Here is an 18444-nt window from a genome sequence, read left to right as displayed (position 1 = left end):
AACATAATTTTCCATTTTAGCTCTCCTAATGAGTTTTGTAATCATCTTCATCTTGTTTATATATTTTGTTAGGATCCTGTAGTTTTTTTTTCTGGGAAGAATGCGGTGTGCCTTTAAGGCTGGAAAAAGAACCATACTGCCTTAAGGCAGCAAGCTCTAAAGACTGAGTCAAAGAATGCATTCTCGTTGCCTTGATATAGCCATTTGGAGACTGCGATTCAAAGGGTGCATTCTCATTACCTTGGATACAGCCACTCAGACTAAGCATCGAGAGATACATTTGTTGCAATTTAATTTTGAACTGGCTTATAGTGCAAACAGCCTGTTCTAACAGGACACAGACATCTGTGTATTAGCACCTGAAAGGAGAGCTCTCAGCTAATTTAAACTGAAGGTAGGGAAGTTAGACTGTGACAATCTTTTATCCCTCAAAAATTCTAAAACCAGATTGATTCTATTGAAAGTGGGTGCGAGTCATTGATCTGATGCGGTCATCGCTGGAGAAGGAAAGCATCACTTACTGCTGGAATTAGACTGTTCTACTGTTGAAGAACCTTTTTTCTCCCCAACGGAGGGCTACGAGGACTTATAGCAACCTTGGATTTTTTCACCTCCGGCAGGAGCGTAAATTTGCAAGGACTCTTTTTTTTTTTCCCTATTTTTAATGTTGTTTATATCTTTGTAGTGTTTAAGAATTTAGTTTTTCTAATTAAACAGTTCATTTGTTGATTTAAAGACACCTGGTTTGGTTAGCCTCATTCAGGGGTTAATAAATGGTACAATTTGGCTGGGTCTTTCTTTAATTTGTAAAGTTTAAAATGATATCTTGGGTGATCTGTGGAGGGACGGGATTGAATTAACAGTGTGTTTCTCCCACCACGATCACAATCCTATATTTTGATTGGGGGCTTTGACTGGAGTGGTCGGTCGTAACAATTTGTCTTGATACATTGTGCTTGCCCTAGCTTTATACTTAGGTGCCACCAATATTTATTGCCCTTATTCCCTGCATTACTTTCATTGTTGCTCATGTTGGTAATCTTCCCCTCCTGCCTTTCTTCCCAACGGTAGGTAACCGTTCTTCACTAAGTATAGTATTTGGTTTATGGCAAGCACAAGTTAGTTTTCTCTGCCTCATGTGTCTCGTCCCTATCCATAGGACTTCTACATTGTTATCTAGATCAGTTTCCTCTCTGTTATAATAAACTTCTCTTTCATTTAAAATTGTACACATCCCTCCCAATTCATCGATCACCACTAAGAAATCTACATTTTATTTCTTGTTTTCTTTCCATTTTCTTTTTCTCTCTATCCTTCATTTCTAATTTTCTCAAGAAAATGACTGCCACCCATTCACCTGCATCGATGTCTTCAAAGTAATTTATTGCACGTGAAGCAATTTGGAAAATACCCAAGAGATACGATAGTTATATAAATCCTTCTGCTGTTTCAGTACCCCATCCCCAATCAGCCTTGAGTCAGATTTAGCCTCTTTTGCGTAGACCTCCACTCCTGGTAGTCTGTCTGCTTCTCCTGGGTTTTCTACTTGATTATATCACCATTCATTCCCTGCCTCCACCCCTAACTCAGCTGTACCTTCCCAGCCCCTGGCCTCTATGCTGCTGTACCTTCCCTTGTATTCCCCAGCTCTACTTTGGGAAGGCTTAATGTATTGTACCAGCCTCTAACTCCTCTGCACTTGGCCTTGACTCCCCGTGTACACTGGAGATCAACTAGTTGTGCTCCTGTTATCCTCAAGGTGTCTCAAACACTTCAACCGATTGACTATTTTACTATTATCATGTAGGCAAATGTGGTTGCTCAAATTAACTTTTTTCAGTGTTCAATGGTAACTATTAAATGAATAAGTTAAGCTGCTGCTTTCCGAGACTTCATTTTAATATTCTGTACACATTTATGAATTCTACATGGTGTGAAATATGTGCAATAGTAGCAGAAACCTGCAAATCATTTGCAGTGGAATTGGTATCTTTATTGCAGGGGTCACCAACCTTTTCTTTAGTGAGAGCTACTTCTGATAAAGAACAAATATCACGAGCCAACCCCCCCCCCTCAACCCCAAGCCCCACTCGCTCCACCTCCCCACTCATTCGTCCTGTTGTGACGTCTGTACATGGTGACGTCAGGATGCGTATGTGCGGATTAATGCAGGCAGGCTGACATACGTGGGCGATTGGACTGCTTTGTCAGGCACTTTATACAAGTTACTCAAAGGCAGATGTGAGCTATCAGTAGCTTGCAATCAATGTGTTGGCGAACCCTGCTTTATTGCAATAGTACTTCTTTAAATCCCCATATCATGCCAACCCATTTCTCCCAATGCAATCCCTCTCATTCCATACCCATCCCATTCCTTTCATCCCACCCCTTCTTCCTATGCCATCACCATCCCCCTTTCTGCACCTCCCATGCCATCTCCTGCATTCTCACATGTCGTCCTCCCCCTCCCATGTCGTTGTCACCCCCTCCCCTCTCCCATGCCATTTTTATCCCCCCCCATGCCATGTAACCCCTGGCTCCTGCCTCATGCCATTCCCACCCCCATGTATCACATTAACATTCCAAAAAAAGGTTCTACCCAACCACATGTCTAATTCATTTCACAGTCCATTCAGTTAAAAGTCCTTTGTTTGAAGCACTGCAAGTTGTCCCAATTCCATAGATACAGTTTCTCAACACATCAATGTAACAAGCTACAACTTTAAATCGACCAGAATATATACTTCTGTCATCACAGTAGTTAATGCTGTCCTTTCACATCCATTTTGTAACAGCTGGTGCATCATAGTGAAAGCGAGCTATAGCTTGGTTTTGAGTTTACACCCCCTGCAATTTAAGTACAATCATGTGGGAAGCTGCAATTTGAAGTGCCTAGGTGGTCCATTGGACCTCCTGTATGGAATATTGTTCATGTTGGCATCGAGTGGTTGCTCTGGATACACACTTAGCTGTTAAGAATTAACAATTGGTATTTCAGAGGGGATTGCACTCTGTTTTCCCCCAGCTGCTATTGCTCACTGCACTTCTGCAGTTTTCTCAATTTAAACTGAAAAAACAAATGCCAAATTGCATGTAGCTGTCGTTCACCTTGGTGCCAATCAGACTCAAGTCCGTCTGTAGGATAACCAGGTGACTGTCGATTACAGAGCACAGCCCGTAGTCGCTGTTTCAGAATTGTGGCCAAGGTTTAAATGTAGCACAATTGGAATGGAATAAAACTTGGTTAGGAGGAACAAAATAGGAATTGAGGGCTATTTTTTTCTTTATTTTTAAAAAGAGTGGTTGGAAGTGCATAGTTAAATTAGAGCTTAGTTCTATTTATCTTAATTGCTGTGTACATTTTACAAATTCATGATATAATTTAATTTTGTACTCTTTATTTCCCATTCTGTTTGCATTAGTACAAGCATCTTTTAATATGTCATTTATACTGCAGATTTACCATTAAGATTTCAAAACTTTTTAGAATCCTGATATTGTTGAAACACAATGAACATTCTGAAATGTTGTATATTGTAACGATTATTATAGTTAATAGAAGATAACTTGCGATGTATGCATGGAAAATTCAGTAACAGCGTAAGAGTGGAAGTTGTCAGTTCATAAATTTGCCATTGATTGCAGTCTGGAGGGTCTTTAACAGCACACCCTCTGGGGAAGCATAGAATCACTGGTAGCAATTTCTGAATTTCCGCGTTATTCTGCACATGTACGAACTTCAGAAGTTGCCGATTTCAGTGAAGGATTAACAGTGACGCTGACATTTGTGCTGTCGTTACCACTGCAAAATCTAGGCCTATGAAGTTTACATGGCTCAATGGCTCAAATCTTGCTGGAATGGGGCATCTTATGCCTTTGTCCTGCACCCTTCAGTTTCCAGAAAAGTTTTGCGAGGTAACTTGCTGGAAATGCAAGCAGATAATAGTGTGATGAGGGCAACGGGATATTTGGAACCTCAGTGAACCAACAGTGTATCTCCTGAACCAATGCGATGTAAGGATTGAAAAAGAAACTGGTACAACAGACCAGGAGGATAAATTAGAGTGGGTGAATTAGAGTCAAAAGAGAGGGAAATAAAGATTAGATCAAGAGAGTGTGAAAATAGAAACAAAGGAGAAGTAGGAAAACATTTAAAACCTCTCAACAATTACTACCTATAGGAATGAGACTTCACAGTTTAAATTGCTCCCTTTCTGGGCCAGAGAGGTTGAGTAGCATAGTAGGAGCTTAAATCTCATCATTAAAATGGTACTGATGCTGTTTAAGTTCTAGCCCTAATAAAGTAATTTCATGAAACTTGTGGGGACGTTGAGGGTAAGTTGCTGTTTTTGTAAGGTTAATGGCAGAGTGGCACAAATCATCCAGCAACTTGTAGAAATTTGCAATTCATGGGCCATCTCTTCCTCGCCACAAAGTTGCTGCCTGATTTATGCATTAACAATGACCAGCACCATTAAGTTTGCCATTATTTTGGCAGCAAAGTGTGGCCAATATTTCTTGTATAAATCAAAGTTCCTAATTGCATTGACACAGATGCCATGTGCCTCTCTTCTATTGGTAGAGGGTGGAAGGAAGAAACAAATCTTTATCCTTAGATCCTTCCAGAAAATGAGTGGCCTGGAATAGGACTATCCACTCTGTCTTCCAATTAAGAAGCTGTGTGGATTGGCGGGGACATAGCCAATATAATGGACAGGAAATTATTACCAAGCAGCTTTTTGGTGAATTTTACATATGTTTTTGTCATGTTATTAAAATTATATAATTTTGGTACAGAAATATTCTTTAGTACTGGTTTTGTCTGTGGGTATATATGTCCAAAAGTGGATAATTAATTCCTCTGGTGTTCTTACTCTGATTCTGACCAACATGTTCCAGGATGATCACTTTAGCTGGGCAGGGCTGCTTGAACAAAAGGAAACTTTATAAGCATCCCTTTCAGTTAGTCTATGATTTCTTTATTTTCAAACATTGATCAAGATTATACTCCTTGGTGAGTTCTTTCTGCTTCAGGATTAGATTCTTTGTTGATGGATTGAACAGCTTTCACCATCTGGGTTAAAGAAAGCCTGATTTTCTTGTCTTCTGTTCTTTAATGAGAATTGTTGAGATGGGAACCTTCAGCACAGCTCTCAACCAAAAGAAAATCAGGATATAGCAAAGCAAATGTGAAATCATTTCAATTGTTTTTTTACCCTGAGAAAAAAAATCAGTATGTGACAAGAGCAGCAGAATGCACAGGCACAAATGTTCTGCTTTTTTCTACAGCTGAGCATGAAATTCTGACTCTAATCAGTTGCCAGTAAACTTTGCAGAGGCTGAACACCAACTCTGACTTCTCCTTCCCTCTGGACCATCACCCCACCACTGAACATCAAATCAGCATTTCCCAGATTGTCATTCACCTCATCTCTGGATATCGTTCCTTGATGGCCTCCGACCCCTCAGTTTCCCAATCTTGCACAGCCCATTTCTACCACCTTCCCAAGATCCAGAAACCAACTGTCCTGGTACATCCATTGTTTCAGCCTGTTCTTGCCCCACTGAACTGGTTTCTTCCTATCTTGACCGTTTCTCCCTTGTCCAGCAGCTTTCCATCTACATCGGCTATTCTTCCAATGCCCTGCGCCACTTTAACGGTTTCAACTTTCCTGGCCCTAACCGTCTCCTTTTCACCAATCCCTCTATACCTCCATCCCCCACCAGAGCGACCTGAGGACCCTCCGCTTATTGCAAGCAGTTTCCATCCACCACCACCCTTCTCCACCTGGCTGAACTTGTTCGTTCTTTGAACAAATTTTCTTTTGACTCCTCTCGCTTCCTCCAAGTATTGTGTTGCTATGGGAAACCGTATGGATCCTAGCTATGCCTGCCTCTTTGTGGGATGTGTGAACATTCTTTGTTCCTGTCCTGCTGAGGTCCCTTCCCTCACCTCTCTTTCTGGTACATTCATGATCATATCAGCGCCATTTCCTGCTCTTACCTTGAACTAAAAAAATTCATCAACTTTGTTTCCAACTTCCACCCTTCACTTGCCTTCACATGGTCCATCTGTGACTCTTCCCTTCCTCAGCTTCTCTATCTCCATATCTGGGGGTAGGCTTTGGGGGTAGGCTATCAACTAATATCTACTTTAAGCTTGCTGACTCCCACCACTACCTTCTATCACTTCCTCCCATCCAACTTCCTGTAAGGACTTTTTTTTTTGTGGGGGGGTTGCAGACTGAACATTGGTTTCAACAACTTCAGATCATGACCACTGCCCACATTTTTTTTATTTTTAAAAATTTTTTTATTTTTAACATTTTTTTTGTTTATAGATACAGCACTTAAACAGGCCCTTCGGCCCACTGAGTCTGTACCGACCAACAACCACACATTTATACTAATCCTACACTAATCCCATATTCCTGCCACATCCCCACCTGTCCCTATATTTCCCTACCACCTACCTATACTAGGGGCAATTTATAATGGCCAATTTACCTACCAACCTGCAAGTCTTTGGCTGTGGGAGGAAACCGGAGCACCCGGTGAAAACCCACGCAGACACAGGAAGAAGTTGCAAACTCCACACAGGCAGTACCCAGAATTGAACCTGGGTCGCTGGAGCTGTGAGGCTGCAGTGCTAATCACTGTGCCGCCCTATTTTTTTCGGTAATGATTCTGCTATTCCCACTTACAGCTCCTTTTGACCCATCATTTGTTCCTTTGTTGTTCCATTATTATCTCCTCCTTTTGCCTCGGGTTTTCATCCCTTTTGTCACTTAAACTCTTCTGTCTTTCACCCTATCACAGGCGTTCCGTTATGTTCTTCCCCGCTGTCGCCCCACCCCCGACCTTCCACAGCCTTTCCCTGGCTCCGTACTTGGTTAAAACCTGTTAAATCTCTAACTTTTTCCAGTTCTGGTGAAATGTCATCGTCCTGAAACGTTAACTTTGTTTCACTCTCCATAGATGCTGCCTTACCTACTGAGTATTTATAGCATTTTCTGTTTTTTTTTAAAGATTTCTTGCATCGAAGTATTTGACGCATGGGAAGAAGTGAAGGGGAGGCGCTGAGAACGTGAAAAAGTACAGGGAATTAATATGTTCATGAATGGGCAGAAGGGTTGCTGGGAACATTTAAAGGGGCTGGGAAAAATAAACACGGCCATGCACAGTTACAGATGTGCAAACTAAAATGGGGAATGCAGATGTGCCCAACAGTTGAGGCCACAAAAGAAGAATTGGGGGAACAAACCTTGCAACTGACCTGATCATTGAAAACAATTCTGGGAAGACTTGTGTTTTTAAAAAACAAAATCAGAGCCCCAAGAATGGATCAGTACATAAGGATAAACCTAATAATCATTAGACTCATATACCTTTGATCAACGACCAGAGAGCTCCAACAATTATCCAGTCTACTCCTCCAAGAGTCCAGTAACTTCCAGTTATTCAGGGAATAATTTGGAAAGGAAGCAAACAGCTGTTGTTGTTTGACCCGATCGCAATTTTTAAGTACAAATGTGCAGAACATGCACATTCTGTCCATTTGTACCAGGCAGTGAGCGGCCTAACCAGTGCTCCTTAAAGGGACAAAGGGCCCCAAACCTCATTCTTTATGTGTGGCCAGGAGGAACGAGAGTGCTCCTAATGGCTTCTCAAAATGCTGCAGCCCTTTTGCTGGCTGGTTTTCGCTCCTTTGCAGGATTGGCTCCCGTCCGCAACCCCCCACAATTTCTGCTGGATAATCATCCAAATGGAACTTGAATATTTTGAAGGGGGAGCATAAGCTTAAGTGGACTGATAGACCAAATGGTTTATCTCAGTTTTATGTACTTTTAAAACTTATCTATGTCTGTGTCCCAAAGCGCATAACATAGAAATACATAAAAGTTTCAACATGGAAACACATCATTTTAAGGCCAAAGAAGTGCTTTTGAAGTGTAACTGTTACAATGTAGCGAAATGTGGCATTCAACTTGTATACTGCATCATCTGTTCTTGAGTGTCTTTAGTGGTGGTTATTGCGGGATAAATGATGGCCAGGATACTGGAAAGACTCCCCTGTTTTACTTCAAATAGTGCTATGGGATCTCTTGCAGCAACCTGTGAAGGTAGACAGGACCTTAATTTAATGTTTCATCCACGGCATCATTCCTTCAATACGACACTCGAGTGTTATCCTAGATTATATACTCAGGTCCAAGTCCCACTACAGAGACTTATCACCTGTGTTCCCACTAAGCTACACAGGTGCGCAGCAGTCTGGAAGGTACCACACAGGCCTTGTTCCATGCTAACTAATGTGGCCATGCCAAAAGATTTAAAGGGACTGCACGACAACTGAATTTTAAAGGGCACGTAGCCAGTCTAAGTTTAAACATTTAACATGGTTTTTGTCCCAACCATTAACTCTGGAAATGAATTCCATAGCCTCTCAACACTCTGTGAAATTAGGTTTCTCCATAGCCTCACAATGCTTAGCAAATGTGTTTCTCTGCCTCTCTGTTCTAAATTTCTTTCATTTAATCTTGTATATATGGCACCTTGTTCTTGACCCATAACTACTGGTACAGTTTTTTTTTATTCATTCATGGGATGTGGGCATCACTGGCTATGCCAGAATTTAATGCCCATCCCTAATTGCCCATGAGAAGGTGGTGGTGAGCTGCTGCCTTGAACCGCTGCAGTCCATGTGAGGTAGGTACACCCACAGTGCTGTTCGGAAGGGAGTTCCAGGATTTTGACCCGGCGATAGTGAAGGAACGGCGATATAGTTACAAGTCAGGATGGTGTGTGACTTGGATGGGAACTTGCAGGTGGTGATGTTCCCATGCATCTGCTGCTCTTGTCCTTTGAGGTGGTAGAGGTCGCGGGTTTGGAAGGTGCTGTCTAAGGAGCCTTGGTGCCTTGCTGCAGTGCATCTTGTAGATGGTACACACTGCTGCCACTGTGCGTCGATGGTGTAGGGAGTGAATGTTTGTGGATGGTGTGACAATCACGCTGGCTCCTGGATGGTGTAGAGCTTCTTGAGTGTTGTTGGAGCTGCACCCATCCAGGCACGTGGAGTGTATTTCATCACACTCCTGTCTTGTGCCTTGTAGATGGTGGACAGGCTTTGGGGAGTCAGGAGGTGAGTTAATTGCTGCAGGATTCCTAGCCTCTGACCTGCTCTTGTAGCCACGGTATTTATATGGCTACTTCACTTCAGTTTCTGGTCAATGGTAACCCCTAGGATGTTGACAGTGGGGAGTTCAGCAATGATAATGCCATTGAATGTCAAGGGGAGATGGTCATTCCCTGGCACTTGTGTGGTGCAAATGTTACTTGCTACTTATCAGCCCAAGTCTGGATGTTGTCCAGGTCTTGCTGCATTTCTACACGGGCTACTTCAGTATTTGAGGAGTCGCGAATGGTGTTGAACATTGTGCAACCATCAGCGAACATCCCCACTTCTGACCTTATGATTGAAGGTAGGTCATTGATGAAGCAGCTGAAGATGGTTGGGCCTTGGGCACTACCCTGAGGAACTCCTGCAGTGATGTCCTGGAGCTCAGATGATTGACCTCCAACAACCACAGCCGTCTTCCTTTGCACTAGGTATGACTCTGACCAGCAGAGAGTTTTCCCCCTGATTCCCATTGACTCCAGTTTTTCTAGGGCTACTTGATGCCATACTCAGTCAAATGCTGCCTTGATGTCAAGGGCAGTCACTCTCACCTCACCTCTTGAGTTCAACTCTTTTGTCCATGTTTGAACCAAGGCTGTAATGAGGTCTGGTGCTGAGTGGCCCTGTCGAAACCCAAACTGGGTATCACTGAGCAGGTTATTGCTAAGCAAGTGCTGCTTGATGGCACTGTTGATGACACCTTCCATCACTTTGCTGATGATTGAGAGTAGACTAATTGGGCTGTAATTGGCCAGGTTGGACTTGTCCTGCCTTTTATGTACAGGACAAACCTGGGCAATTTCCACATTGCCGGGTAGATGCCAGTGTTGTAGCTATACTGGAACAGCTTGGCTAGGGGTGCAGCAAGTTCTGGAGCACAGGTCTTCAGTACTGTTGCCGGAATATTGTCAGGACCCATAGCCTTTGCAGTATCCAGTACCTTCAGTCGTTTCTTGATATCATGTGGAGTGAATCAAATTGGCTGAAGACTGGCATCTGTGATGCTGGGGACTTCAGGAGGGGGCCGAGATGGATCATCAACTTGGCACTTCTGGCTGAAGATTGTTGCAAATGCTCTGCCTTATCTTTCGCACTGATGTGCTGGGCTCCCCCATCATTGAGGATGGGGATATTTTTGGAGCCATCTCCTCCAGTTAGTTGTTTAATTGTCCACCACCATTCACGGCTGGATGTGGCAGGACTGCAGAGCTTAGATTTGATCCGTTGGTTATGGGATTGCATAGTGCTGTCTGTTGCATGATGCTTATGCAGTTTGGCATGCAAGTAGTCCTGGGTTGTAGCTTCACCAGGTTAACACCTCATTTTGAGGTATGCCTGCTGCTCCTGGCATGTTTTCCTGCACTCTTCATTGAACCAGGGTTGGTCTCCTGGCTTGATGGTAATGGTAGAGTGGCAGATATGCCAGGCCATGAGGTTACAGATTGTGGTTGAGTACAGTTCTGCTGCTGCTGATGGCCCACAGCGCCTCATGGATGCCCAGTTTTGCATTGCTAGATCTGTTCGAAATCTATCCCATTCAGCACGGTGATAGTGCCACACAACACGATGGACGGTATCCTCAATGTGAAGGCGGGACTTAGTCTCCACAAGGACTGTGCGGCAGTCACTTCTACCAATACAGTCATGGACAGATGCATCTGCAGCAGGCAGATTGGTGAGGACGAGGTCAAGTATGTTTTTCCCTCGTGTTGGTTCCCCCACCGCCTGCCACAGACCCAGTTTAGCAGCTATGTCCTTTTTTGCTCGGTCAGTAGTGGTGCTACTGAGCCACTCTTTGTGATGGACATTGAAGTCCCCCACCCAGAGTACATTTTGTGCCCTTGCCACCCTCGGTGCTTCCTCCAAGTGGTGTTCAACATGGAGGAGTCCTGACTCATCAGCTGAGGGAGAGCGGTAGGTGGTAATCAGTAGGAGGTTACCTTGCCCGTGTTTGACCTGATGCCATGAGACTTCATGGGGTCCAGAGTCGATGTTGAGGACTCCCAGGGCACCTCCCTCCCTACTGTAGAGCACTGTCCCGCCACCTCTGGTGGGTCTGTCCTGCCGGTGGGACAGGACATACCCAGGGATAGTGATTGCAGTGTCTGGGACATTGTCTGTAAGGTATGATTCCATGAGTATGACTGTGTCAGGCTGTTGCTTGACTAGTCTGTGGGACAGCTCTCCCAACTTTGGCACAAGCCCCCAGATGTTAGTAAGGAGGACTTTGCAGGGTCGACAGGGCTGGGTTTGCCGTAGTCGTTTCCAGTGCCTAGGTCGATGCTGGGTGGTCCGTCCGGTTTCATTCCTTTTTATTGACTTCGTAGCAGTTAGATACAACTGAGTGGCTTGCTAGGCCATTTCAGAGGGCATGTAAGAGTTGACCACATTGCTGTGGGTCTGGAGTCACATGTAGGCCAGACCAGGTAAGGACAGCAGATTTCCTTCCCTAAAGGACATTCTATCCAGCCTGTTCCATCCTTTTATAATTTTATACACTTATATTCTATCACTCTGTAATATGCATCATTTTTTCTTCGTATTTATATTTCATCATACTAGGCAGCATCATACTGAATCTGCATTGCACCCTCAAATATCCTTTCTGTGGCGAGGAGCCCAATACTGTACACAATAATCTAACTGAAGCCTTATTAAGGTTCAGTATAGGTTTTCTGTAAGCTTCAGAAGGAACAGGTTCTAGTAAAAATGAAGATCTGTTCTAATTAGAATGATGTAAAGCTGTAATATTTGATCGCTGGCACCATTCTTGAGACCTATCTTGAGCTATTGGACTGCAGCTACACTGAATTGATCTAACATATTTCCATTCTGTGAAGCCTGCTGGAAGAACATGTACTTTATTCCCCACATTGCTGTTTTTGCAAGCACTGCGTGCCCTACATATTGATCATGGACTGATTTGGCAATGTGGAGGAAGAGATGAATATTATTCCCTGGTAAAAGAATTGTTACTTGCCTAATATTAGAAACTGGAATCCACAAACAAATTAAGTCAATTTGGTGTAAGAACAGAAATACAAAAGCCAAAATACTACAGCTGCTGGAAACCTAAAATAAAAACCGGAACTTCTGGAAATACACAGCTGGTCAGGCAGCATCTGTGGAGAGAGAACGGTCATGACCTTTCAACGGAGTCAAAAAAAGCTAGCGGTAAGAACACAACAGATGGTCTGTGAGAGATTGAAGGTGGGGGAGATTAAGCAGCAACAGGGATGATGGTAAAGGGGCGAATAAAGAAACTAAAGATGGGTCTTGAGGAGGTGTAAATGGAAAGAGCAGAATCATAACCTTATTTTTTTCAGATGCAGCTGATGGTAATGATCTGGAATTTTTGAACTCAAATGTTGAGTCCAGAAGGCTGTAAAATGCCTAATCAAAAGATGAGGTGTTCCTCAAAGTTACATTGAGCTACATTGAAACCATGTAAGCAGCCAGAGACAAAAAGGTGGGAGTGGGGCAGAGAATTAAAATGGCAGGCAACCAGAAGCTTGAGGCCATGCTTGTTAACTGAACAGAGATGTTCTGCTAAGTGTTCACCCTCCCTGTGGTTGGTCTCCCCAGTGTAGAGGAGACCGCGTTGTGATCAGTGAACACAGTATACTAAATTATTTTTTTTTAAAATCACTTTCACCTGTAAGGAGTATTTGGGTTTTACAAACCAATAATGCTAAAAATATGGGATTGTTCTCTCCACTACCATACAAATCCAAATTTGCTTATGTTTTGCATTCTATTTTCTGCTCCTTGCTGAAGCAAATGGAAGGTATAAATAAATAAACTTTCCTTGCTATCATGAGTTTATTTTCATTTTCTCTCTCCAACGTTCCTCACCATTATATTCTCCCCTGTCATGAAAACCACACCTGCCAACATGAGACATATTAATTTTGTCATATGGAACATTAATTTTGAACTGTTACTGGATTTGAAATAACCTGTTTAAAGAGACCACAGCAGTGGCTGAAACCATGGCCGCACATATTTGCATTCTAAAAGACAGTTGAATAAGAGAGACAATGGAACTGCTCACTGATTTGATTAACCAAGATTGGTCTGGGTAGTAGTGATGATCCACATCTTGTCTGTGTAAGAGACAGCACTACACAACCCCCACCGAGAGTTTTGAATCTACAAACTGCAGAAGAGGTTGTTCCAAATAAGGAGCTAGTCACATGAGTAACCTGCTGGTCAACTTGGAGTTAATTGAATTGTGCTCACAGAACAGTTTGAGAAGAGACTGCAATTTCACGACTGTAGGGAAGGAAGGTCTCTCCCTGTCTCCCTCCCTCCCTCTCCCCCTCAAAATTCCAGGGACCCACAGAAGCCACTCAAACTTCAAGAGAGAAGACTCCTGCAGCTAAACAAGTTTGAAAGTGTGCACTGGGCCCCAACGAGAACTGCAAGCCAACTGCAATCAAAGACTTTACATAAAACCCAAAAGCCAGTAACTGAACTCCAGCAATTACTTTCAACCTTTCCCCTTCTTTCTCCTCCTCCTGTCTCTATTTGCATATGCGTATATCACCTATTTTTAGTAGTTTTAATTGAATTAGAGTTTTAAGTTCATAAACTTACACTTTTCTTGTTTAACTCTAAGAAAACCTGTCTGTTTGATTTATTTGCCATTACAATTAGAGGGCAGTGAACTAGGATTCACTGAGGGGAAGCTAAAAACAGTGCTTTAGAAGTTAAACCCTGTTATGGCCAAACCAGGAAAAGGCTGATAGGGTAGCCCTAGACCCCTGCCTCACCTGGTCGTAACACACCCCTCTACTCCTCAAGGCAGTGATTCATGCTGGGATACATTGTTTCTGTTTTGACACCTGATCAATAGCCCAGAAATTGCTGGAGTGATCAATCTCGCAGTGAGTGATAGGAATTTGATTTTTTTTTACCTCACCCTTAATATGTATTTTTGTGCCGTATATTGCTCAAAATGCCAATTGATAATGGCACAACGATGTTAACAGTGCATCCAGGATCTCATGGACGTCTGGTACAATGGTTTATCTCGTTAACCAATGAAATTTAAGGATGGAGAAAGAAACGGACCAAACGGTAGTGAAGGAAATTAGGTGAATTTGTTTCAAGTTAGATACAGAAAGAGATGTCGAGAGGGAAAGGGAAATTAGATTGAGTGAAAAAGGAAAAGAAAAGCTTAAAGAAAAAATAAATTTAAATAAGCCTCTAGGAACAATTTACTGCCTACAGGACTGAGACTCCATAGCTTCAGTTGTTCTGTTTCTGGTCCTCCCAAGGTTGAATTTCTTATCAGGACCATAAATCATGTCATTAACAGGGTCCTTATGACCAGAAATACCATAATAACTACGATGAGATTCATGTATTTACGGCACAAATCAACCAATTTCTTTAGACTCATGGGGAAATTTACGCCAAGCCTCTGTTTTTTGAGGCTAACGCTGAGTGAAACAAATTGTACAGCAATTAGTGGCAATTTGAAACTCATTGTGTATCTCTTTCTCACCACTTATTGCTGTTTTTGTAGCACTAATAATGGTAAACATTGTTCCGAAGAAGGGTCACTGACCCGAAACGTTAACTCTGCTTCTCTTTTCACAGATGCTGCCAGACCTGCTGAGTGGTTCCAGCATTTCTTGTTTTTATTTCAGATTTCCAGCATCCTCAGTATTTTGCTTTTATAACATTGTGAACTCACCTCTTTCCCCCCCAGCAATTTGTCAAGCATTGTCTGCACAATGCAGTCACATGAAAAGATAGAGAAGAACAAAACTGGGAAAGATACTCAGTCTGTTTGGTTGGTTCCCAAGATGTCATCCCAAGAAACTTTGAAGTCCATCTGAATTTGAAACTGCCACAACAAATGTACAATAATTAACCTGTAGACAATTGATTTAATGCCACCTTGTGGAGAAGGATCATTGGCTGAGTGGCAAGTTCTATAGCTGGTTTCTCCTTTCATTTCTTTTTTTATTCTCTGTCAATTTTTTTTTTTTGTGTATTGGTGTTGTTTTTACTCTTGCCGGATGTGACTGTTAATTTGTTTACCTCTGGCATTCCTCTACCCAATCAGACATCAACATCAACATTGGAGGAACCAGAACTCTGTTTTAGTGGAGCCCCAGCAACGAAAGCTTGATCCTGGTACAGTATACCCTCTTAATTTGTACACACCACGCAGTATTATTGCTGAATTGTAGAGTAACAGAATTTAGAGCAAAGCCATTTAGTTGTTTAGATTTTATTCCAAACGTCCTTATTAGTAGCCATTAAACTGCATAATCTTGATACTTGACTATTTCTTCAAAAGATATCAATGCTAAAGAAAAAGAAACAATTGAATATGGTTTTAATGACTGTTACGTCCAGGTGAGAAAGTTGTCTGGGGGTCTCTCTCCGCCTTCACCTGGCCTTACTATAACCGGGTTTGATTTTAAACACACCGTGTTTTGAGATTCCCCTTGGTTAATCTTTGTTCACCACTTTCCAATTATAAGGCAAAGAAATGAGCACAAACAGGCTTTCTTAGATTTAAAGAAGAAAGATTGAAATTTATTAAACTTAAACTCTAATTCGGTTGACGCCTACGGATACACGACGTGCCCACGCTAGCACGGATACACGACGTGCCCACGCTAGCACGGATACACGACGTGCCTACGCTTGCATGCATACGCGACACACACATGCAAATAGAGACAGAAAAGAGCAGAAGAAAAATAAAATGGAAAGGTATGAGGCAATTTCTGAAGAGGGATTTTTTGTTACTGTGCTTCGAGTTCACTGTCGTCCTTGATTGTAGGAACTTTATCCAACTTGGTTATGTAAGCTGAACTAAGTTTATTTCTCTAAGTGCAACAGTATTTTTGTCCTGGTTGTATTTTCTTGCTGTATTGATAGCAGTGAAGTGTGAATTTGGTGTAAGTATTCTGTAGTGGAATCCAATCTGAGGTGATGTGGTTTGTGAAAACAATTGTGTGTATTTAGTGACATACGTTTGACTGCCCTTAGACCAGGAGCATTTCGCAGTAGATTTAATATATGGCTGGGTTAAGCCAGGTATATGAATTGCTAAGGTTGTACTCATTGTTCTTGGTCCATTTGCATGTTGCTGCTGCTGTCTCTCTATTCTACTTGTTTAATCTCCTTGGGCCAATTCAAATTCTCCTTTCCCTGATGGCAACCTCCTGTCGTTTGCATTGTTAGTCCCTCAGTGAACCTCTATATTGCTGTTATCCCAAACTCTTGTGTCTCCTGGACAGGTACATAAGATTCCCTTGCAGTTACCAGTACATCCTCAGTTGTGCCCATCACGACCACTGGCTCTCTCTGGCGGTAGCCACCCAAACTGCTTAATTCCCCGATCACAACTTTAAGCTGTCTACTGTGACCCACAGAGTTAACTTTATTAACTTTCCCAACTTTGTACTCTCTGTACCCCATTTCTCTTTTTTACTGTTTACTGCCCCCTTTGCCCCACCCCTACCCTATCCCCCCATTATTTGAAGACACGAGTAAGAGAGCCTCCGTGATGCTTGAAAATATCACTTAATAGTTCATGCTCTCAATGGTGATAAATTCATCCAGAACTCATCAAAATTGTTGCAACAACATGAACTTGTCAGAAGCATCTAAGCACAGCTGACTTTCCTTACATTCTGGGATAATTGAGAGTTTTGAAAATGGTCTGTGGAGGGTTCAGCAACTTGTGTTCTGGGAAGAAGAGTTCATGAAGGAGTCAAAGGCAATTAAAACTGATAATGAGCAGTCACTACTTATTAAATCTTTATGAAAAGGCTTCTAACTTAAAAGTGTCATAATAATTCTGTATCCTGACGGCTTTTTTTTTTTACAAATTCTATATGTTCAGTTACATGAAAAATGATTAAGCTAGTATTGTAATAAGAAATTTGTGCGGAGTAGGAAAATGCAGTTCATAGACATTATTAAAATATATGGCAAATGGTATGTTGGCCTTCATACCGAGAGGATTCGAGTATAAGAGCAGGGATGTCTTGCTGCAATTTTACAGGGCCTTGGTGAGGCCACACCTGGGATATTGTGTGCAGTTTTGGTCTCCTTATCTGAGGAAGGATGTTCTTGCTATAGAAGGAGTGCAGCGAAGGTTTACCTGACTGGTTCCTGGGATGACGGGACTGACGTATGAGGAGAGATTGAGTCGGTTGGGATTATATTCACTGGAGTTCAGAAGAGTGAGGAGGGATCTCATAGAAACCTATAAAATTCGAACAGGGCTTGACAGGTAGATGCAGGAAGGATGTTCCCGATGGTGGGGGAGTCCAGAACCAGGGGTCATAGTCTAAGGATACGGGGTAAACCTTTCAGGACTGAGATGAGGAGAAATTTCTTCACCCAGAGAGTGGTGAGCCTGTGGAATTCGCTACCACAGAAAGCAGTTAAGGCCAAAACATTGTGTATTTTCAAGAAGGAGTTAGATATAGCTCTTGGGTCTAAAGGGATCAAAGGGTATGGGGCGAAAGCGGGAACAGGTTACTGAGTTGGATGATCATAATGAATGGCGGAGCAGTCTCAAAGGGCCGAATGGTCTACTCTTATTTTCTATGTTTCTATATTACTTGAGAGAATCTCTGGTGCAGTGGTGGTGGGAAATTGTAATACTGTGCTTCAGTCGACTGTTTGAACTGTTCTGTGGAATCTCTAGGGAAGCAGCATGCTTTCTTCAATGACTATTGTGGTATAGAAAATCACATTAGTTACAGTTCATTACATTCTATAATTCTATTTGTTTTATGTTATTATGCAGCTGGATCAGTCAGGGGCATTAGAATCATTCTTGGTGCATATCACATGGATTTCATATTCCATGCTTATCAAGCAGACATATGGTCAAGCAATTGTAACAAATAGCTATTTGGATGGTAATGTCCAAATAAAACCAACTGATTCATTTGATGTGTGTTGGATGAAACCACATTTTTGCACTGTGGTTTTTCTGCAATGTCTAACAAATGTGTGGTATTTTTGTCTAATTGCCACTCCTCATGCACGACAAAACAACACAATTGATTTAAAAAAATGGATCTCTTGCTAATTGCAAAGAGTTCTTTTGTGGTTAGAGGCTAATTAGTGACTGAGGGAATTTTATATGGCTGCAGCAAATTCAAAGTCTTGGATGATGAGAAAGAAACAGATCTGTTCAACAGGTATGTCATATGTTGGCCCAGCTGTTCAAGGCAGTGATTAGCTATTACATACAGAATTGGAAGGTTTATGGGGGT

The 18444-nt window shown here is 42.3% G+C and overlaps 1 protein-coding gene across 6 annotated transcripts in view; it reads left to right on the top strand.

The window, feature by feature from the left end:
* Positions 1-18444, top strand: part of pag1 (phosphoprotein membrane anchor with glycosphingolipid microdomains 1) — a 271166-nt gene that overhangs the window by 142577 nt on the left and 110145 nt on the right. For all 6 annotated transcript variants that reach the window (XM_068032104.1, XM_068032103.1, XM_068032102.1 and 3 more), the window contains one exon: positions 15258-15328. The gene's annotated coding sequence lies outside the window, so the exon portion shown is untranslated. The remainder of the gene's footprint in view (positions 1-15257; positions 15329-18444) is intronic.

Source organism: Heterodontus francisci, chromosome 5 (genome assembly GCF_036365525.1).
Source record: "Heterodontus francisci isolate sHetFra1 chromosome 5, sHetFra1.hap1, whole genome shotgun sequence".
Lineage (NCBI taxonomy): Eukaryota > Metazoa > Chordata > Chondrichthyes > Heterodontiformes > Heterodontidae > Heterodontus > Heterodontus francisci.
Note: the sequence above shows the minus strand (reverse complement) of the source record. Positions and strands in the feature narration are given on the sequence as shown.